The sequence below is a fragment of the Herpailurus yagouaroundi genome, unplaced genomic scaffold, assembly GCF_014898765.1.
Source record: "Herpailurus yagouaroundi ecotype Mexico unplaced genomic scaffold, PumYag 189, whole genome shotgun sequence".
Taxonomy (NCBI): domain Eukaryota; kingdom Metazoa; phylum Chordata; class Mammalia; order Carnivora; family Felidae; genus Herpailurus; species Herpailurus yagouaroundi.
Window position 1 is genome coordinate 12,677,891 of NW_024412420.1, and position 6,368 is coordinate 12,684,258.

The 6,368-nt window shown below is 56.7% G+C and overlaps 1 long non-coding RNA gene across 1 annotated transcript in view; it reads left to right on the top strand.

Annotated features, from left to right (window-relative positions):
* Window positions 1-470: 470 nt before the first annotated feature.
* Window positions 471-6,368, top strand: part of LOC121044864 (uncharacterized) — a 22,968-nt gene continuing 17,070 nt past the window's right edge. The window contains exon 1 of the long non-coding RNA XR_005797515.1: window positions 471-504. This is a non-coding gene — a long non-coding RNA (uncharacterized LOC121044864). The remainder of the gene's footprint in view (window positions 505-6,368) is intronic.

Consider the following 6,368-nt stretch of genomic DNA (forward strand, 5'->3'; position numbering starts at 1 on the left):
CCTCCCCCATCCCCTTCTTAGCGCGGGGCGCCGCCCTCCCCCAGTCAAGAAATTCTCCAGGAATCTGGCTTCACCAGGTCCTGGTTCTGGAGTGACCCCTGTGATCCTCCCGCTGAGGAAAGAGACAGATGTGAGGGCCCCTTAAAGGAAGCACAAAACAAAGTTTTGGTTTGATGTGTAAAAACATTTTAATGTAAACGTTTATAGAACTATGACATGCATATAGAAAGGTGTAATAAGTGTGCGATCTAAGTAAATCATAAGTAAAATATGGAGTGAACTTTTTCACAAAGTGCACACACCTGGGTAACCAGCACTCGGCTCAAGGAGCAGAACATTCCCGCTGTCCCACAGCCCTCGCTGTGCCCCCTTCGGAACTAACCCCCCCAAAGGTAATGGAAACTATTCTGACTTCAAAGAACATAGATTGTTGTTGTCGTTGTTGTGGTTTTTTTTGCCTAGTTTTGCGCTTCATATAAATGGAGTCAGGTACCGTGTACTCTTGTATCTGGCCTCTTTCACTCCACATGGTTGTGAGATCACCCTTTGCTTGAGTTTGAACCCATCTGTGAGGGGAGGGACGGGATGTACCAGAGATTGTCCTCTTTGGGTCTCAAACGTAGGCTCCCCTGAGACCCTTGTGCCCCCCCCTTTCAGAGTTAGGTGTCAGCACCCCCACTTTGCTGGCCCTCTAGACTCCCAGGTCCCAAACAGGATGAACATTCTGGGAGACCTTGTCCTCTGGAGGCTCCTATCCAAGCTGGGATCTGGGAACTGTTGGTCCCAGACCACACCCCTCCAAAGGGACTCCAGAGGAAGTCCCCGACCAGGGTGGGGTTAATTAGATGGCGCTTTGAGATCTTAGGATGAAAGGACTGCCTAGAGCCATTGTCCTTGGCCTCCTGTCCAGCTTGGTGGGGGAGGGTAGGGAGTACCATGTCCCCTCAGGCCCCAGGGATGGGGCATCAGACTATGGGATTGGCATTGCCAGTCTCTGAAGGATTTTCTGTTCTGAGAAGCTCCTGCCCAAAGAGGCAGGGTGCTCAGGGCTGAGATACTGGGGAGTGGGGAGTCAAGGGCCCACACCTCTGGGGTCTACCTCTCTGCCTCCCGGGCAGCGCCCAGACAGCCCGGCTCTGGTGCCGTGTGTGGTTTCAGGATAAGCTGCCGATGCCACCCAGAGCGCCCTGCTGACAGACAAGGATCTCACCCGCTTTCAAAGACGCCCTTTCATCTGCCAGGGCTAATTACACCTGCAGAGCAGAGGAGAGGGCACTGGAGCCAGCCCCCTCCCTCTTCCCCCCCGGCCCAGCTCCCAAGCCCCCTGCCTCAGGAACCCTTTCCCTCCCTCCCGCCTGCCTGTTCTAAAGCTCTGGCGGGGGCCTCAGCACCTGCCAATTATGGCTCCTCTAGTGACAAGTGGCCCTGTCTTCTGGGAAGGAGGGTGCCTGAGAGCAGGGGGCTGGAAGGTGGGCCTGTGTGTGTCCCTGAGGGTTGGGAGTCGGAGGGTCTGGGTAGCATTAGGATGGCTGCTGGGAGGCACCAGGGAGCAGGTGAGGGCCTCATGAGCGTGAAAGTTCAAATCTATGACGAAGGCGGTTTAATGGTGGCCGTGAGCACATGGGCTCTGATTCAGGCAGCTCTGGGCTGGAATCTGGGTTGCGCTGCTTTATGGGTTGCATGACTTTGCTTCTGGCTTATTTAAGCCTCTGTTTTCTCTCCCGTAAAATGGGGATATGCACACGCACCTCACGGGGCGGTGGTGAAAAACAGATGAGACGATGCGCATAAAACACTTAGCCTTTAGCAGGGGATTGTGTGAGCATGGGCAAGTTGTCCACCATGGGTGGGAAGGCTCTCTGGACCCCCAAGACTGAGTTAGTCTCCACAGTCCTCTATCCCTACTCCTCTTCCAGCACTGGCTGCACTGCTTTGCAACAATCTGTTTAATTAGCCCTAGTCTCCCTTCGCCAAAAAAACAAATCCCTTGAGGCACCATATTGTATCTGTCTCCAGCCCCGGGCCTGGGACATAGCAGGTGCTCACTACGCGGAAGGCCATGTGGGAGTGGAGCGTGTGATGGGCGCGCAGGAGCCCAGGGCTCCTCCGGAACGGGGAAGGGTCTTGTGGCAGCCTGAAGAGTGTGTGCGACCGCCGTGTGTCACAGCAACACGAGAGGGGGTGTGTGGGTGTGCACACGTGCATGCACAAGCGGTTGCTGCCGGTGTGTGAGGAGTGGAGTTGCACCAGGGTCTGAATGAGCCTCTCAGTGAGTGATAACCCAGGAGGGTGTGTGGGTAAGGGAGGGGCGTGCGTGTGTGTGTGTGTGTGTGTGAGTGTGTGTGAGGACAGAGAATCTGCCTGTGTGATAACTTGTGAAACTCTGTACAGGAGGAGCCGTATCCATCTGTGTCTGCAGGTGTGAGGGGTAGAGGGGAGGGCCCGGGCAGGTGTGGCTGCACCTGAGGGTCTGATTAGGGCTTCCAGCGATGGTGAGCTCTTTAGAAGCAGATGAGGTTCCCAGTCAGGGGGCTTCTGCCCTCCCAGGCCCCTCGCATCAAGGCTGGCAGAGAAAAAGGGTGAGAGCCCATCCCTTGCCCAGAGTGGGGTAAGTGGGAGGCAGCCTCCACCCTAACACCACAGTCCTCCACATCCCCGCTAGTCCCAGGGACCAGGTGACGTGCTGGTGATGGTTTTCTTGGGAGGCACAGGAAGCTGGGTGGGTCCGGGGAGCTGTGGGGGGAGAGTCCGAGCTCCCTGACTGGCTGTATAGGCAGGTGGCCACCTGCCCGTGCACGGGATGCACGATTGTACACTTCCCATGTTGTCGGTGGGGTTCTGCACTCAGGGGTCCTACTACAAAAAAGCAAGGACGTTCTTCTCAGTGTCTAACCCAAATCCTCTATATTCCAGGCCAACCAGGGCCCTGCCCTCCCATTGTCAGAATCCTTACATAGACACGAACCTTTGACCATGGCTACTCTGATCCTCAAGCCAGGGGGCCCTGGCATCACAGTTTTCCCCCATCCCTTCCCCCCCTTTCTTTCTTTAAAAAAAATGTTTTTTAAGTTTATTTATTTTGAGAGAGAGAGAGACAGAGAGAATCCCAAACAGGCTCCACGCTATCAGCGCAGAGCCCAATGTGGGCTCAATCCCAGGAACCTTGAGATCATGACCTGAGCTGAAATCAAGAGTCCGATGCTTAACCAACCAACTGAGCGCCCCTCCCCCCTTTCCTTCTAAGCCTTGTCATGTCCGGCCCCTTCCCACATCCCCTCTTCTGACTCTGTCCATCTTAGGAAAGGTCACTCCCCAAGCTCACCCTCACGGCAGGTCCTTCTGGGAGTCTAACTGACTTCCCTTGTGATCTCAGGCCCTGTTAAGGGGCTGGGTGCAGGGGGACCCCACTGGAGCAGCGCGATAAGATGGGGTCTGACGGCGGCAGGCTGAGGTCACAGCGCTGAAGTACGTCAGCAGTGGGTGTGTACGTCCCCAGCCGGCCGCATAACCTCCCTTTCATCCTTTGTTCCTGCCAGCCCGGCCCATTCCCACCACGGATTCTCGGATTCCCAGCGTGGCGTGTCCGATGAGCCAGAGTCTTCGCCCCGACATGATCCTCTCCCAGCCCTGCCCTCTACTCACCTCCTCCTCCCTGTCTCTCTCTCCGCCAAGGGGAAACCACTGGGGGGGGGGGGGTCAGTTGCCTGCCATCTCCCTCCTGCCCCTCTCCTTGCCCAGCCCTCCGCTGGCCACCAGGGGAATTGTGGTCGGATACAAGGAAGAACTTTTAGGGGTGTTATCAAGTGGGGAACTTGGACAGGTGGTAGGCTCCACTTTCCTGGGAGCCAAAAGAGTGCTGGCCAGCGGGTTGGGAGGGAGGGAATGGAACGGTGTGCCTGGAGGCAGAGAGGTGGGCTGGGTGACTTCTCCAGTCTCCCTTCCGCCCTCAGACGGACGCCATCCCCAGAGCTTTGCTCCCCACAGATGTCTGGCTGCTCCGGTCTGGGAGCCAGTCCCAAACATTTCTCCATCCACCCTGGCTTAAAGCTGGGTTTCCACATCACTGGAAATGACTGCTGCTGTTGGACCCTCCCAGCTGCCTGCCTGACCCTGTGTCCTGGGCCCCAGTCCCTTCCCGGGCACCGTGATGCCTCCCCAACCAGGGCCCGTCTTCCTCTTCATCTCCAAGAGTCCTGCGGCGGCTCAGATCTCCTACTCCAAACACCTTCCCACATCTTCCTTCTGTCCTTCTCCAGGAAGCCCTCACCTGGCCTCGCTTCCTCCCTCCTGCCTTGGCCCATCTCCCCAGTCCCGATGCCCCCCCATTCTTTCAGCCAGAGCCTTCCAGTGTCTTTCCTGGCATGTGTTGGGTCTTGCTTAGGTAAGCCAGGAGTTCTCAGAGGATGGGGCTTAGATCTCCCCCCACCCCGTCACTGGCTGGAAACACCCCAGAAAAGTCCATGACAGCAGGGATTGAAGAAAAGAGGGAGAAGTTGAGGGTGATTATCAGGGGAGGTGATGAGAAAGAACTGGCAAGAGTTGAAGGAGAAAGAAGTGTGTCTTCCCTGACCTCTGGCCCAGGTTGCAGGCCAGTGAAGAGAAAGGGGCCAGGCAGGAAGAGAGAAAGTCTGATGGCTTCTCTGGAGGGTCTAGGACCAGAGGTTCCCAGGAGGAGTTTACCGAGGCACAGGCTTGCTTTGGGAGCCAGTTGTTGAGGATGGAGGGCACCTGTTCCATCGGTCGGTCCCCTCTTTCTTGAGCCCTACCGCCTAATAGGAGTATTTGGATGCCCTGGGCTGACTGGAGCAAATCCAGAGTCATAAAAAGTGCTAACAAAAGTCCCCAGGCATCCTCCAGTCATGGCCTAGAAGAGAACCCACTGGATTCTAATCCTGGATCTGCCATTAATTAATTTGCTGAGTGATCTCTGGCAAGTTCCTCAGCTTCTCTGGGCCTCCCTTTCCTGTCCCCGCCCCTCCACTCCACGAGAACAGGTGCCTGAGGGACTGAGGGACGAGGTGGAGGTTCCCCCAGGCTGGCTCTGAGGCAGGGTGATGGATGGGATGATCTCTCGGGTCCCTTTCAGTGCTGGTGGTTAGGGCCAGTGGATGGTCCTGGGCCCTTCCCCTGGTCAGTGGGGGAGGCTGACGAAGGGGATACAGCCTGTTTCACTCCTGATGGGAACATTAATCTTACCTTCTTCCCCACCCCTCCTCAGGGGGCCTCCCGGTGAATCCCCTCCTGTGCTGGTGCGGGGGGGGGGGGGGGGGGGCGGGGGGCCCTCCCCAGACACTCCCCATCTTCCTGCCCACCTGGGGGCCCTGCATGGGAGCAGGAGCAAACCCTGGGGAGAGAGACTAGCCCAGCACTCCTGATGAGCAATAATTTGTTTTATGACAGAAAAGGAAATTGTCTTCAGTTTCACAAGAGCGAAACGAATTCGTTTGAAGTAGTTTGCCCTGGGGCAGGCAGGAGAAGGTTTCTCTCTCTCTCTCTGGAGTTTGCCTTCGCTCTCCTCTCCCCCCCCTCCCTCTTCCCTTCTAATTACTGCAGCTTCCAAGCTGTTGGCAGGAGTCGATGCCAGGCTGTCAGATGCCAGCTGCCCTAGGATCTCACCTCTTGGGTGTGGATGGGGGGGGTGGTAATGGAGCCACAGGAACAAGGTGGGGTGGCTCTCGGTTCAGCCCCTGCCATGCCCGAAGCCTTACCTGGCACCATCATGGAGGGTGGAGGAGGGCTGGGGCAGAGGCCAGCTCCCCAGGACCCAGGAGAGTAGTCAGCTGTGGGGCCTTGGGCGAACACTAGCACCTTGATCCCCAGGGAGGGGCCGGGTGGCCTTTCCTGCATGCACTGCCTCTGTTTCCCCATCAGCCCTTCTTCCTCTGCCTAGAAGCAGAACTCAGGCATCTGAGCAAGAGAAGGGACCATGGCCACCTACTGTGTCGAGACTCAAAGATTCATTTGGGGGCAGCCAGGATGGGGAGGAGAGTATCTGTGGATCATCAATGTTGTCCTTAAGAAGTCCAGGGGACTGGGGGCACCTGGGTGGCTCAGTCACTTAAGGGTCCAACTTTGGCTCAGGTCACGGTCTCATGGCTTGTGAGTTGGAGCCCTGCGTCAGCCTCCCTGCTGTCAGCACTGAGCCTGCTTCAGATCCTCTGTCTCCCTCTCTCTGCCCCTCCCCTGCTCATGCTTGCGCTCAATCTCTCCCTCTCTCTCTCTTTCTCTCTCTGTCTCAAAAATAGGTAAACATTAAAAAAAAAAAAGAAGTCCAAGGGACTGAAAATTCACGGGACCCTGCTATGCCCATTCTCAGGGTGGCTTCCTTCCTTCCTTCCTTCCTTCCTTCCTTCCTTCCTTCCTTCCTT